This window comes from Hyperolius riggenbachi, chromosome 3, assembly GCF_040937935.1.
Source record: "Hyperolius riggenbachi isolate aHypRig1 chromosome 3, aHypRig1.pri, whole genome shotgun sequence".
In the NCBI taxonomy this organism is placed as follows: domain Eukaryota; kingdom Metazoa; phylum Chordata; class Amphibia; order Anura; family Hyperoliidae; genus Hyperolius; species Hyperolius riggenbachi.
Window position 1 is genome coordinate 18227722 of NC_090648.1, and position 16796 is coordinate 18244517.

At 42.8% G+C, this 16796-nt stretch overlaps 2 pseudogenes; both read left to right on the forward strand.

The window, feature by feature from the left end:
• Window positions 1-1082: 1082 nt before the first annotated feature.
• On the forward strand, window positions 1083-2017 carry LOC137561858 (olfactory receptor 5AP2-like; annotated as a pseudogene).
• A 12877-nt stretch (window positions 2018-14894) lies between these two features.
• On the forward strand, window positions 14895-15817 carry LOC137561860 (olfactory receptor 5AP2-like; annotated as a pseudogene).
• The last annotated feature ends 979 nt before the right edge of the window (window positions 15818-16796 follow it).

Consider the following 16796-nt stretch of genomic DNA (forward strand, 5'->3'; position numbering starts at 1 on the left):
TTCAAAATATTTAGTTGCACCACTCTGACACATACAAAGATAAATAAACCCTCCTTCAAGCCTATGAACATGCTTTTCCCCCTTCTGTTTTCATAACTGGGGTTATACAGGTGGCAGACATTATTTCTGAGTTTTGTAGGAGGTTTTAGATCATAGATGTGATTGTCATCAGCTACCCTCCCTCACAGGGGCGTCATCTATGGGAAATCTCACACAAGCTGAGATCACCTCCCCTGTGACATCATCAGTAGCAACCTGTGTTTTGTATCTCCTCCACCAGTCTGCTGCATTCTGTCCGGCAATATGAAAGGAAGGGAGGGTTTCCTCCAATAAAAGTAAAATATTTTACATTTGTCATCATGCAGCTGAAAAAAGGCTGCTATTTATTATTATAATTTAGAAAATAGATTTTATTTCTGAAATCTTTTATTTTTTAATTTGGGTCCACTTTAAGTGCTTTTAGTGACAATTAAATGATGAAGGAGCAATAAAAAGTAACTCTGCTTAGTGCAAATCAAAGGTGATCATACAATATTATACAATATATTCAATGTAAAGAGATAGATAAATAATTGATAAGCCTCACTCTGGTGTCTAGTGCAGAGCTGGGCAAACTACGGCCCGTGGGCTGAAAAAGGCCCACATGCTCTGTAAATCCGGCCTGCCGCCAGGTGGATGGATTCTTCTCCTCTCCCCTACCTCCTGCAGAGTCACGAGTGAAAGGAAACAGAAGGTTAACACTCACCTAATAACCACTTCCTGTGTTGGGTCTTTATGGCCACGGGGCATCATGTGACACACCGTTAGGACATCCCAGCATATTCCACTTACGACTCTGCAGGAAAGGTATTTTAGGAATGAGGCCTACAGTCCGCAGCATGCGGCCTGGGCAGCACAAAGTTCACCTAGCCCTGGTCTAGGGGATGGAGTCCCAATAAGCAATGACCACAGCACCTGCCTGTTGTTACCTACCTGCCCCACGTAAAACATTTTGGACTCTTATGATTATGGTATGTTTAACACACATGCTCTTTTATTTCTAACCTTTAGTGACTACTTCTCCTTTATAGAGTGAGAACTGGATGGATATCAACATGACACAAGTGTCCATGTTTGAGTTGACCGGATTAACCGATAATAAAAAACTTGTCCCATTCCTTTTCACTTTATTTTTAATCATCTATCTGGTCACCATATTGGGCAATGTTGGGATGATAGTTCTTGTCCGTGCATTTTCCATTCTCCACTCTCCGATGTACTACTTCCTAAGCTACCTGTCTTTGGTGGACCTCGTATATTCCTCAACCATAACTCCTAAAATGTTGTAAATGTAAAGAAATCAATTCCCTACTTTGGTTGTGTTCTCCAGATATACTTCTATGCTGCTCTGGCAAGTATTGAAGTCCTGCTGCTCTCAAATATGTCCTACGACCGGTATGTGGCCATCTGCCACCCTCTGAAGTATACCTTGATCATAACAAAGGAGAAGTGTTTTCGTCTTGTCCTCCTGTCTTTCTCTGTTGGCTTATTGCAGTCATTGGCACAATCCAGCTGTGTGTTCAGCCTCAGCTACTGCATGTCTAACCTGATAGACCATTACTACTGTGAGATCCCTCCCCTCCTGAAACTGTCCTGCTCCAGCATATTGTTTTGTGATAGCTTGACTTTCTTTTTTGTAAGTACTCTAGCAATATCTTCCTTGGTAACCGTCCTGGTTTCATATACGCTCATTGTTTCATCCATATTACAGATGAAGTCTTCAGTCAGTAGGCAGAAAGCCTTCAGCACCTGCTCCGCACATCTTATGTGTGTGTCCATCTTTTTTGTTACAGTTTTTTTTGTTTACCTGAGCCCCGACACTCAGGTCCATCAGAAGCAAGACAAGGTGGCCTCTGTATTCTATTCTGTAGTGACCCCAATGCTCAATCCTCTTATCTACAGTCTCAGGAACCAGGAGGTGAAGAGGGTCATTATACAAGCAGTGCAAAAACGTATGCATGCACTATGTGTACATTGACAGTGTAACCACTTTGCATTCCTGTTTTTTTACCCCTTAGGATTCCTAACAATTTCGGCATTTCAGCTCTGTCACTATGATACAGCAATACCTTTCTATTACTTATGCCATCAACGTGAAATGTATAATTTTTAGCGACCATCTAGGCTTTCTAGAAGACACAGGCACAGGGAGTAGAGGTGCTCATTGGGAATCCAGAGAATGGACATTTCTAGAAATCGGAAATCAGAAAACTGAAATCGGAATTCCGTTGAAATCCAATTTACCGCCCTTCAATAATTTTAGCCCAATCACAGAACTCAGTAGCATTAGGGCCTCTGCAGAAGTCATCTCAAGAAGAAATACGTCAGTAGGTGACCTACATGGTAAGAACTGTTCCTTTCAAGCTATCTCACAAGTTCCCTACAGAAATAAGTACTTCATTGTGAGCCATTCCAAACATTAAAGAAAATCTGTATTAAGAAGAAATGCCCCTGAGGGGTACTCACTTCAGGAGGGGGAAGCATCTGGATCCTATTGAGGCTCCCCCGCCCTCCTCTGCCTCACGGCAGCAGCGATACAGCGCCCTGAATGGCAGTGATGTAACTATTTAATTTACCGGCTCCAGTGCAGGTGCAGTAGCGGCTCTTAGCTCCGAAATAGGCAGAAATAGCTAATCACTGTCGGTGCGCTCTACTGCGCAGGCGCAAGTCTCCTGTGCCTGTGCAGTAGAGCAGACCTGACTGGGATCAGCTATTTCCGCCTATTTCCGAGCAGAGAGACGGAACACCGCTACCCACTGGAGCCAGGGGAGGTATATATTGTAGGCTGTGTCTTCCATGGGGCAGACAGAGACTACCGTGGGACGGAGGAGGACAGGAGAAGACTCAATAGGATCCAGAGGCTTCTCCCTCCTGAGGTGAGTACCCCCCAGGTTTTTTTTTTTTTTATACAGAGTCTCTTTAAATTTCTTTTGCTTTGAAGGAAACCTGTAAAGGTGGCCATACACTGGTCGATGTGCCATCAGCTCGACCAACAGATAGATCCCTCTCTGATTGAATGTGATCAGAGAGGGATCATACAGCTGCCTTTACTGCAAACAGATTGTGAATTGATATCAGCATGAAATCGAATCACCATCTGTGGAGCTGCCGCTGCCGTGCACGCCCCTCCCCCCCCCCGCATACATTACCTGATCCGCCCGGCGCAAGTCCCCTGGTCTCCGCTGTCTTCTTCTCCACGCTCGGCTCCAGATTCACTGTACTTCCTGTCCGAGGAAGTTTAAACAGTAGAGGGCGCTCTACTGTTTAAACCTCCTGAACGGACAGGAAGAATTGAAGCCTGCCGGAGCCCAGCGGTGACAGCGGGGATACGCGCCGGCCAGATCAGGTAATGTATTGCTGCTAGCATCGGTTGTCGGACATTCGAACACCGCTATCGATGCACTCCCGATCCACCGGCGATCGAGCAAAATCTTTCGCACGGACGGATCGACAGGAACGATCGATTTTGGACAGAAATCGATAGTTCGGTCAGCGTTTGCGCAACGATTTCACAGCAGATTTGATCACAGTGATCGAATCTGCTGTATATCGCCGGGAAAATCGGTGTATGGGCCCCTTAAGGTGAAAAAAAAGAGTTTAAAGGGGAACTTCAGTGAAAATAATGTATTAAAAAAAGTGCTTAATTTTTACAATAATTATGTATAAATGATTTAGTCAGTGTTTACCCATTGTAAAATCTTTTAAATGCCTGATTTACATTATGACATTTATCACATGGTGACATTTTTACTACTGGCAGGTAATGTAGCTGCTGCTTGCTTTTTGGCAGCTGGAAACAGCTGTAAACAACTATTTCCCACAATGCAGCAAGGTTTACAGACAGGAAACTGCTAGGAGTACCATGGTCCTCAGAGTTTCTTGTGGGAGGGTTTTTTTCCCCACAATATCAGTCATACAGCACCTCCGATGGTCTGTTTGTGAAAAGGAATAGATTTCTCATGTAAAAGGGGGTATATCAACTACTGATTGGGATGAAGTTCAATTCTTGTTCACGGTTTCTCTTTAACTTACCTGGGGCTTCTAGTAGCTCCCTGCAGACGTCCTGTGCCGGCGCCAGGGCAAAATGATCCACCGGTCCCTCGCCGCGGCTCAGTTTCGTTTTGTGAGTCTGCGGGCCACTGTGCCTGCGTGGCCCTGGCCACACGCATCCTCGCTCCCGCTCGCACCACCGGAAGCATCCTGTGCTGCGCCTGTGCAGGATGTTCCCGGTGACATGAGTGGATGCGCATGGCCAGGGCTGCGCAAGCACAGCGGCTGACGATTTGTAAGTCGGCGGTAAAGAAACTGAGCCGCGGCAGGGAACGGGAGGATCGTTTGCTAACGTTGCAGGCACAGGGCAGCTGTAAGGGGCTAGCGGAGGTCCCAGGTAAGTGAAACTCTTTTCTCTTTTTTTTGTTGAGTCTTTAGGTCCGCTTCAATGTCTCTTAGTTACATTGACTTGCGTGTTTAGGGTTGTTGTTTTGATGCATGACAAAGTTTCTCACCACTCTTCTCTTCAGGGTTTTAGTTCCCAGATAAATACCCTGACATTTTCTGGCACAGTTTGCTGGTACTATTGAGAAATCAATGATGATGATGGCAAACCATCTTCATACAGACATACAGACTGGTGACATGGTGACATCTTTATACATAGGCAGAAAAGCAGGATGAAACCCTTGCCACAACATGTTTTTCATACTGTAATGGACCACATTTTCTAAACATTGATAAAGTTGTGCACAGCAATTTTACCACTACTTATTCTGCCTATGCTGTGCACATTGCACAATTCGTGAGATTTACCCTAGCAACGCAAGCATGTCATGCGTTTTGCACTCATTGCAAAATGCACACTACCTAGTCAGCATCAGTAACGGAAAATTTGCTGTGCGCTCTCTGCACACGACAACTTAAAGAGGATTCAAGATAAAAAACTAACTATAACAAGTAACTTGTCTATATATCTTATCTAAAGTTTAGATGGTTTACACAGTAAATCTAGCTGCAAACAGGTTTAATAGAATATGATTATTTATTCCAGTGATACAATGACAGCAGCAATGTTGTTTGTAAACATTACACAGAGGCAGGCATATCTGTATCTTGAGCACTCGGCCTAATCCCCTCTCCTCCTCCCTCCTCCTCTCTGCCTCTGAAATCAATGGCTAGTAACACCTCCCCCTCCTTCTGCCCAGACTGAGCTCCCATGAGCCCTTGCTACTGCTGGCTCTCTGAAAACCTGTGGGCGTGGTTTATTTAGTTTATAGGGAATTAGAGTATTAAAACAAAAGCAAAAAAGTTAAAAACAGGGAACACCAAGAGCCCCAATAGTGTAATTCGTACTGGACAAGGTGGCAATAAGTTTGTATTGCTAAATACTCACAAGTCAGGGTCACCAGCAGGCAACCACTGTAAAGGCAGGTGGGGAGATTGTCGTGATCCCACTCAGGATTAAGAAGTCGCTCTCTGTAGACAGGAAGAAAGGGTAGCAACCAAGGGTGGACTCAAAATTGTATACAATGAACAGAGGCGCCAAAAGTATAAGATTAGATTAAATGAGCTTAAAAAACAACTTAAGTGGCAAAATTGAAAGAGGAAGTGGTGGTCTTACCTCCCTCAAGCAGACACGACAACGACTGCGATTCAGACAGTCAAACACATTTATTAGGAACTCCAAAAAGAAATGCAACGCGTTTCGCGTTTTCGACCAAATATCCGCAGATAGCTATACGGATTTGAAAAAAAATCTGGAATCCGAATCGGATAGCTGAAAAAAGGTCGGATTTTTGGGTTACCCGGATATCCAGAATCCGGATGAGCACCCCTGATATATATATATACAGATGGGCTGCAGCACACGACAGAAAAACAGATGGGCTGCAGCACGCAGAGCTATGGATATCCTCTCATGTCATGCCGGTAAGCCGGGAAGCTTCCCCCCCTCCCCGCTCTGTGTGCCCACTGCCCCTCCTACCAAGCTGGCGGGAACTTAGACCTGGCTGCCTACCTAACTGGGGACACCTGTGACCTGCCTACCTAAACTGAGGGGGGCTCCAGGTGAGGGAGGGGGGGAGGCTTCCCCTCCTCCCCGCCGCTCTGTGCCCACTGCACCCCCTTCCATCATGGGAGCCCCCACTAACTGCGGACCTGCCTTTGTGGGGATATCTGCTGCCAATCTAATTGTATTTTGTGGGGATATCTGCCGCCAATCTAATTGCATTTTGTGGGGATATCTGCCACCAATCTTTTTGCATTTTGTGGAGATATCTGCCGCCAATCTATTTGCATTTTGTGGGGATATCTGCCGCCAATCTGATTGCATTTTGTCGGAAAATCTGCTGCCATTTGACTACTTGATTAATTATCATGAGGCATGTAACTACTTGATTATTTTATTTAAAATATATCTGGTCAGACCTAATCTCTGTGAATAACACCGCTACTTATTTTGTGTTTTTTTTTTTAAGTCTGCCCATGACCTATCATGACCACGTCCATGTTCCAGTGCGTGGTGACACTCATTTATTTTTCCTGCGGCGTGATGCGCGCACCGCATGTGGACATATCCCTATTGGAGACTGTCCTCAGAAGTGCTTACAATCTATTCCCTACCATAAAATCATGCAAAATTTCTAGAGTACATGTATAGGTGAGCCCAAAATGGGGGGGGGGGGGGGGGCCCAGGTTGAAACTTCCTTGGTGGGCCCTTAGTGTCCCAGTCCGACCCTGACAGGGGCTCTTGGTTACGCTTTAACGTGCTTAAGCTCACCAACTGCGACATAGTGTCCCCAATCTGGTGAGTCCTAACCAAGCAATGCTAGTTTTTATTATCAGCAGTTTAGTGGTAACTAATCCAAAAACATAAAAGTAAACGAAATGGGAGAGAAGGAAACTAAAAACACCTCACCTTTCACTAGCTACCAAATGAACTCTCTGAACATGTGCAATCCACTCATGTATATGCTTAACTGTGCTAGAGGTGGGCGTGGTTATGCACCTCTGTGTCCTGCAGCCCCTCTGTATTTATATATATTTCTTGTGGAGATTGGGGATCTCCAGTGCTGCGTGGCATGCTTTGCAAAAAAATTGCATTAAAGTTGGTTTGTGCTGCTCATCCCTTGGTAGTTGTATGTATATATGTATGTATGTATGTATGTATGTATGTATGTATGTATGTATGTATGTATGTATGTATCTATCTATCTATCTATCTATCTATCTATCTATCTATCTATCTATCTATCTATCTATCTATCTATCTATCTATCTATCTATCTATATATCCCTTTTGCATGTCTTAGAGTTTGAATAGGAGGTAAACCTTTGTTCTTTATTTTGTTGTGTATATTAAAAACTAAACACTGCTCTGTAATTGTCTGGAAGATAATCTTCCAATAAATAATAGTCACCTTTGGGTAATAGAGAATTATGCTTCTGGGATATTCCTTCCCTAATATAAGACCTCTCTCAATACAGATGTTATCTTATAGCAATTATGAATTTGTCAGGAGAGACATGTGAAGCCAACTATTGCTGATGCTGGCCACCTTCTAAAAAATATCCTGGATTCTATCTTGTACAATTGGAGGAATTAATAATAACAACACATTTTGTTGCAGCAATACAGCACATTTTGTGTCCAGGAGATAACACTGGAAGCTTCCATATCTGTTTAAAGCCCAGTTTATAGCCTATGTGTAATTACAATGGAAGAAAACATTTTTGCAGATGGTTCCACAATATCTGTTTTGGTAATGATGACATTGTTTTGCAAATGTTGGTACTCAAAGTAAATAGGAAATGCAGCACTTCCATTGTTTACATGTAGTATCTGCACAGAACCCCCGTTTTCTGATCTGCTGCTTAGAAAACAACAGGCTTATATGGACTTCAGGACCACAGTTTTTTTCCCTTAAAAATCAAAACAACTTTCACATTTCAGAGCTCCTCCCATTCATTCATTGATAACTTTATTGTTACTTATTACACTGAAATGATCTATACATTGTTGTTGTTTTTTTGCCACAAATTAGGCTTTCTTTGGATGGTATTTTTTGCTAAGAATTATTTTATTCTATATGCATTGCAAAGGGAATAATAAAAAAAAAATAGAAAAAAATCATTATTTCTCAGTTTTTAGCCATTACAGTTTTAAAATAAAATGTGCTTCGATATACAAAACCCACGCGGTTTATTTGCCCATTTGTCCCGGTTATTACGTCATTTAAATTGTGTCCCTAGTACAATGTACAGTATGAAGATAATATTTTATCTGGAAATAAAGGTGTATTTTTTTCCGTTTAGGGATTTGTAATACTACTTCACTTATTAAAAGACTTTATTTGCAAAATGGACAGTAATATACCCTCATGACATACATATTAGAAAAGTTCCTAAGGTAACCATTTATGTAAAAAAAAACAAAAAAAAAACTTTTTTCATTTTTTTCATTTTTTTAACAAGTGTTTTATTTTGGTAACTATGGGGCAGGGTTGAAAGGAGTTAAAAAATAATATTAATAAAAAAAAACTAATAATAATTTTTCTATGTAAAACAGTATAGTTTTTTAATTGTGTGTATTTTTACTTTTTGACCACACGATGGTGCTACTGAGACCGTGTTCTATCAATAGAAACACGGAACTGTCAGGTCTGTTTTGAAATAGATAGCGTCTTGTTGCTGCAAGCTGTCGGAAGTCACAGGTGCGGTGATCAAGGTTGAGAACAGCTGATGCTCATATCCCAATCACAAATGGAGGCAGCTGCGACAGTGAGGTGAACGAAAATGGTGTGGGTATCGTAAACGCAGCGGTAAGTTAACAGTATGCATATCTACGCCCCTGATCTGCAAAGTACACAGCGGCGTATATTTGCTCACCAGGGATCCTGAAGTAGTTAAATAAAAAAAAAAGTGCAAAACTAAAATTGGAAGACATCACATTGCATTTTAAAATCTTGTAAAAGTAAGCATAGTAAACTAGCATTAAAAATAAAACTGTAACTAACCAAATAACATTATTCTTGTGGTTTACCATGCCCAAAGTTACAAAACCCCACACACTGAAACATAACATATTGGGCTTGATGCACAAAGTGGTGGTAACTGTTAGCACGCTTGTGAAAAGCCCCTTAGCATGCCTAAACATACTTTGCACGCGCTAAGTTTTGCATTCGCGCGCTAAGCTTGGCATGGGTGCGACGTTTAGGGAGCATCCAATGCGCCGTTTTGGGCGCATCGGGTGCGCCGCTTTTGTTGCACCTGGCGCAACGTTTTGCGAGAGGGCAGCGCTAAACTTAGCATGCGAACGCGAAACTTAGTGCACAAACTGATTTAGCTTGGTGCATGCTAACTACTTAGCACCCTAGTTAGCATGCCCAAAGTCTTTAGGCGTGCTAACTAGGTTAGCACCGCTTTGTGAGTCAGGCCCATAGTATGCAACTGCTGGGGGTGATTGAAAACACCCTACAAGGAAAAAACACAGAGACAGCAGGAGCTCAAGTGATGACGTATGTCACAGTATTCGGAGGGAAAAGGGGCGGTAATAAATGATACTCACAAAGGTGGGTGTAGGAAGGCAACCAACCGTTGTAGGTAGGTGGAAATGTATAACCCCGACTCCACTCGGGTTTCCAGACAGAGCTGGAGATGGTTGCACTTTTGAAGTAAAAACGCAACTTGATTGACCTAAAAAAGTGGTTGGAGTCACCGAGGATCAATGAGGGATAAAACCCCATCCAAAAGGGGGGTAAAGGCACAAGGTAGGGGGAAGAGGCACCCAAATATGATAAAATATGTTAAAACCAATAAAATACAAAAAAGGGTGAAATGGCTTACCTCAATGAAGACAAATTCATTTATTAGATTAATTTTTATTATGCACTGGCAACACATTTCGTGGCTGCGGCACACTTCCTCAGGCCAAATAAAAAGTGCCGAACCTGAGGCACCTAGCTTGCGGCAAACAGCACTGTTTGGCACTTTTTATTTGGCCTGAGGAAGAGGGTACATACCCACAAAACGCGTTGCCAGTGCATAATACAAATCCATCTAATATGTTAATGTGTCTATATTGAAGTAAGCCACCTCACCCTTTTTTCTATTTTTTTGCTTTTAACGTATTTCATGACATCTAGGTGCCTCTTCCTCCTACCTTATAACATATAGTATACTTAAATGGTAAGTTCACTTAAAGAGGAACTCCAGTTAAAATACCAAAATGAACAAAAGTGCTCAATTTTTTAAAATAATTATGTATAAATTATTTAGTCAGTGTTTGTGTGACACTGGTTTTGGCATTAAAATACAAATACAGGAATCTTAAAAGCTTAAGATGACCAATCAGGGAAGTCCTCCATAATGTCCATTCACCCTCTTCCCCACAATGTATTCCTGCATACAAAGCCATTATCAACACTGCTAAACCAATTAGCAAGTCTGTTAAAGTCTGGCCTGAGACTGCCATCTCTCAGCTCCAAGATTGCTTTGAAAATACAGATTGGGATATTTTCTTTCATGAAACAGACCTGGAGACCAGTACTTCCTCTGTATTGTCATATGTTAATTTCTGTGTGGACACCATCACTGTCAACAAAAGAATTACGGTTTACCCAAATCACAAACCATGGATAACAAAAGAACTCAAGGTACTTCTAAAGAATAGAAACAAAGCTTTTAAAATACAGGACAAAGAAGCATATTCTTCAGCCAGAGCAAGTCTGAAAAAAAGGCATACGAAATGCAAAACTTGAATACAAACAAAGGATTGAGGAAAACTTTGAAAATGACTCAAACCCAAAGAGGATGTGGCAAAGCATTCAACTATTTACAGATCACAAAAAGAAGAATAGCACTCAATATACACTGGACAATAACATCCCCAGACTAGCAGAGGAACTTAACAACTTCTTTGCTAGATTTGAAAAAGACAACAATCGGCCTCCAGCCAACTTTGGACCCACTACAGACTCACAGCCTTTAATCCTTCACATACATGAAGTGCAGAAAGCACTCACAAATATCAACACCAGGAGAGCTGCAGGTCCTGATGGTGTGCAAGGACGTGTGCTCCAGGCCTGTGCTGGTCAACTAGCGAAAGTTTTTACACAAATATTCAATCTCTCTCTGTTCTTGGGTGTAGTTCCATCATGCCTTAAATCTACAACCATTGTGCCAGTCCCAAAAATTCCTAGGATAACCTGTCTTAATGATTATCGACCAGTTGCTCTAACCCCTGTCATCGCCAAGTGCTTTGAACGACTGGTAGTCACACCCATCAAGGCCTCCATCCCAGCAAATCTAGATCAACACCAGTTTGCTTACCGAACAAATAGATCGACTGAGGATGCCATCTGTGTAGCTCTCCATGCTGCCCTCTCACACCTGGAAAAGCCCAACTCCTATGTTAGGATGCTCTTTGTTGACTACAGCTCAGCATTTAACACCATTGTACCTAGCCAGCTGACCAACAAACTCCATGCACTAGGTCTTGCTCCCTCCATATGTACTTGGTTATTGGACTTCCTTACTAATCGCCCTCAAACTGTCAGACTAGGAAAACAGACATCCTCCACCCTTACCCTGAGCACTGGCGTGCCACAGGGCTGTGTATTAAGCCCTGTCCTCTATGCACTTTTCACCCATGACTGCCAGCCTATCCATACCTCAAACATAATTGTTAAGTTTGCAGATGATACGACTGTCATTGGGCTTATATCAGACAATGAGGAAGCTGCATACAGAGAAGAAGTTAGGAACCTGACTGCATGGTGCGACATTAACAACCTGTTATTAAACACAAAGAAGACCAAAGAAATTATTCTGGACTTTAGGACCATCAAAAAGACCACTCACCTACCGCTAATGATCAATGCAGAGGCTGTGGACAGAGTTTCCAGCTTCACATTTTTGGGAGTCACCATCGCAGAGAACCTGTCCTGGGCTGACAATGCTTTAGCTCTAACTGGCAAAGCACAACAACGCCTCTACTTTCTGAGAAAACTAAGGAGCGCTAACCTCCCACAGAAGCTGCTGGTTAATTTCTACAGATGCACTATAGAAAACGTCCTGACCAATTGCATGACGGTCTGGTACAACAGTTGCACGAAGGCTACTAGAGAAGCCCTGCAGCGAGTTGTTAAAACAGCAGAAGCCATTATTGGCACTGAACTACCATCACTGGAACTTTTGTATAATACCCGCAGCGTGAGAAGGGCCAAAAACATTATCAAGGACAACACTCACCCTGGAAATGCCCTGTTTGAGCTCCTTCCATCAGGTAAACGTTTTAGATCAATCCGCACACACACAAACAGACTGAAAGACAGCTTTTTCCCATCCGCCATAAACTTGATGCACTCTGAATCCTCTCTGAAATAATTAACACTGTGTACAAATTGTTTAAACATCTGTAATACCTGGCATACTTGTATAATTTCTTCTCTTCCTTGTTACTATCACTATGTTCCCTATATGCACCGTGGGGTTGTCATGAAAAGTAATTTCGTTGTGTTACACAATGACAATAAAGTGAATTGAATTGAATTGAGATGGAAGCAATGTTAACAATAATAGGATCCCACCTCTCCTCCATTCCAGCGACAATCACAGTTCTTTTGTGTCTTTTACTTAAAGAGACACTAAAGCAGAAAAAAAATATTATATAATGATTTGTATGTGTAGTACAGCTAGAAATAAAACTTTATGAGCAGAGACATAAGTTTAATTGTTTCCAGTACAGGAAGAGGTAAGAAACTCCAGTTGTTATCTCTATGCAAAAAAGCCATTAAGCTCCACGACTTTCAAAGTCGCAGAGAGGTCTGTCTTCTGAAGTTTATTATCTTAAAGGGACTCCGAGCAGTGCAGAAACTATGGAAAGATGCGTATCATTTTAAAGCTCTCTTTCTCCTCTTTCCAATGATATATAAACCACCACCCTACGTCTTTTAGTTTTCGCTATTTTCGCGATTGAAATTGCCGCGACCGCGATTTCGATCGCGAAAATAGAGAAAACTAAAAGGTGTAGGGCAACGATTTAGGTGTCGTCAGAAAGAGGAGAAAGAGAGCTTTAAAATGATATCTATCAAGCCATAGTTATATTGTATTACACAGGACGACACTTTCCCCAGTGGCAGCAGCTCCATTATGCTGAATGCAGCTGCTGACTTTGACAAAAAGTCGCCCTGTGTAATACAATATAACTATGGCTTGATGGATATCATTTTAAAGCTCTCTTTCTCCTCTTTCTGACGACACCTACATCGTTGCCCTATGCCTTTTCGTTTTCTCTATTTTCGCGATCAAAATCGCGGCCGCGGCATTTTCAATCGCGAAAATACCGAAAACTAAAAGGCGTAGGGTGGCGGTTTATATATCATTGGAAAGAGGAGAAAGAGAGCTTTAAAATGATGTGCATCTTTCCATAGTTTCTGCACTGCTCGGAGTCCCTTTAACTGTCAGTCAAGGATTTTATTTTTCTCTGCCAGAGGACAGGTCAATAGTTCACTGGCCTGCTCTGTAAAAACATGTAGAATGCTGAGTAGTGTGGAAAGTTGAAACTGCAAATATTAAAGAATGATGCAATGTTATAAAAACACTATATAACTGAAAATAAAAATATGAGAATATTTTCTTTGCTACTAATCTTCTAGTAATTATCCGTACTACACAACCAATTCATTATATCGGTTTTTTTTTCGCTTCAGTATCTCTTTAAGCCTTCTTTTCCAGCTGTATGCACAAGTTAATGGCCTGATGATGTCATCAGAATGGGACCTGTTACACATGTCTAAGAAGACTGGCTGGATTGCAAGTGTGGGCGGACCATAATTTTTGCTGGCATAAGGAGATATAAGATACTACTTAGCCAGCCTGTGTCCAATGCTGATCCATGATTGGAGGGGAGTGGGACATTAGACAACCAGAGAGATAAGGGAGGACACCATAGAAGAGGCACTGATGGGGCAGCGGGGCCGGTGAGGCACCATATAAGAAGCACTGGGAGTGCCACATAGAAGTAAGTGATTTGTCACCATATATTAGGCAGTATAAGGTGAGCCATACAGGGAGGATATAAGAGGGACACTATACTAGAACGCAGTATACACATGGTCGTTAATGATACACTATGGACCATATCCTATTCTAGGCGATAAGTTGCTGGAATCCATTGCTATCACACGCTAGAGCAAGAATGCTGGCAATTTAAGGGTATGTACAGTATGTTACACAACCTCACAGCAGACAAAATTTACGCCAGGTATACTTAAGTTCACTATTTGCCTTTCCACAGCTTTGGACAACTTAAGTACCATATTTTTTGGACTATAAGATGCTCCTGACCATACGACGCAACTAGGTTTGGAGGACAAAAACCAGGGGAAAATATATAAACTACACCTGGTGTATCCATGGTGAAGGGGCATCTTGTGGATTATGCCCCCTTTGTACATCATGCCCCCTTGTACCTCTTGTGTCTCCCTGTGTACTCCTATGCCCTTCTTGTGTCCTCCTGTGTCCTCATGTGTCTGCCTCTGTCCTCCTCTATGCCCTTTTGTGTCCCCCCATGTCCTCCATGTGTTCCCTGTGTCCTCCTCTGCATGGGCACAGTACAGGGAGAAGGAGTCCCCAACATTGTGTTGGGTTGGAGGTTCATATTGGCCGGCGTTCACAAGTCAGGAACTCCCTGCATTTGGACTATAAGACGCAGTGACTTCCCCCACACACTTTTGGGGGAGAAAAATTGAGTCTTATAGTCCAAAAAATGCAGTGCATAAAAAAATGTGGCACTTGTTTAACCTTCTGTATACCACAAAAACACAAGAAATGTATTTTATCTATTACAGTTCAAAACGTCCATGAAGGTTATGAACAAGACCCAAGTGACCATATTTGAGTTTTCTGGTCTCACTCATGACAAGCAACTGGTTCCATTCCTATTTGTGTTATTTTTGTTAGTTTACCTGGTGACCATATATGGAAATGTCGGGATTGTGGCAGTTGTTTATATATCTCGCAGCCTTCATACTCCCATGTATTACTTTTTGAGCTGCCTCTCAATAGTGGACCTTTTCTACTCTTCTGTTGTTACTCCTAAAATGCTTACAGACCTATTTTCTGAGAATAAACCTATATCATTCATTGGCTGTGCTCTTCAGTACTTTGTGTTTGCTTGTTTGGCAAGTACAGAGGTCTTCGTTCTCGCCAGCATGGCATATGACCGTTACGTTGCTATCTGTCACCCTCTCCACTATGTTTCAATAATGATCAAGAACAAATGCAGAGGACTTGTTCTCATTGCTTTTTTAATTGGCGTTGTGCAGTCAACATCAACAACCAGTTGTATTTTCAGCCTTCACTTTTGTGGTCTGAACATTTTAGACCACTTTTATTGTGACGCACCACCACTATTTAAATTGTCCTGCTCAGATATCCAGTTCTGTGACAGTTTATTAGTTTTCTTTGTATGTTTTTGCACTATTAGCTCATTGACAATCATCATAGCCTCCTACGTCCTGATCATTGTGTCCATTATCCATCTACCAGGGGTCGTCAGAAAGCCTTCAGCACATGCTCATCCCATCTCATGTGTGCCACCTTGTTTTATGTGACTGTGTTTGTCACTTACCTTCACCCGTCCTCAAATGCTCTTGAAAAACAGGATAAGGTGGCTTCTGTCTTTTACTCCATGGTGACTCCAATGCTGAACCCTCTTATTTATAGCCTCAGAAACCAGGAGGTGAAGAGGGTTATCTTGGATGTATTCCAATGTAAGACCTAAATGCAGATGACAAAGCTTTCTTACGATATAGAGGGACTTGGTAATGGACAAGTAGATGTACAGAGGCGCCAAAAGGATAAAATATGCTAAAATGTTTAAAATATTCGAGTGGCGGCGGTGGACCGGCCACTCAGAAATAGACTCGATGCTGTCGCTTAACCCCCTTGGCGGTATGAAAAATACCGCCAGGGGGCAGCGCAGCAGTTTTTTTTTTATATTTTTTTTTTAAATCATGTAGCGAGCCCAGGGCTCGCTACATGATAGCCGCTGCTCAGCGGCATCCCCCCAGCCCCGCCGATTGCCTCCGGCGATAGGCGATCAGGAAATCCCGTTCAAAGAACGGGATTTCCTGGAGGGCTTCCCCCGTCGCCATGGCGACGGGGCGGAATGACGTCACCGACGTCAGCGACGTCGGGACGTCATTGGGAGACCCGATCCACCCCTTGTCGCTGCCTGGCACTGATTGGCCAGGCAGCGCAGGGGTCTGGGGGGGGGGGGGGGCGCGCGCTGCACCGGATAGCGGCGATCGGGCGCGCGGCGATCGGGGTGCTGGCGCAGCTAGCAAAGTGCTAGCTGCGTCCAGCAAAAAAAAAATTATGAAAATCGGCCCAGCAGGGCCTGAGCGGCACCCTCCGGCGGCTTACCCCGTGTCACACACGGGGTTACCGCTAAGGAGGTTAAGATAAAGACAATTTATTCACATACTCCATGAACAGAACCGCAACGCGTTTCACGGGTATATTCCCGCTTCCTCAAGCAATAAACAGACAGGAGTACACAGTACAGTCTCAAGGTCACGAATAGCACCTCTGGTAATGGAGTTCACCCTCATAAAGAGTAGGGCTGCTCCATTCAAATGTGCATAGTCATGATTTAAACCACATGAACACCAAAATGTTTAAAATGAACTTAAAAAGAAAAAAAAAATAGATAGTCACCCCCAGGGATCAGCAGAAACTACGCCAGTGTGAATTTACGC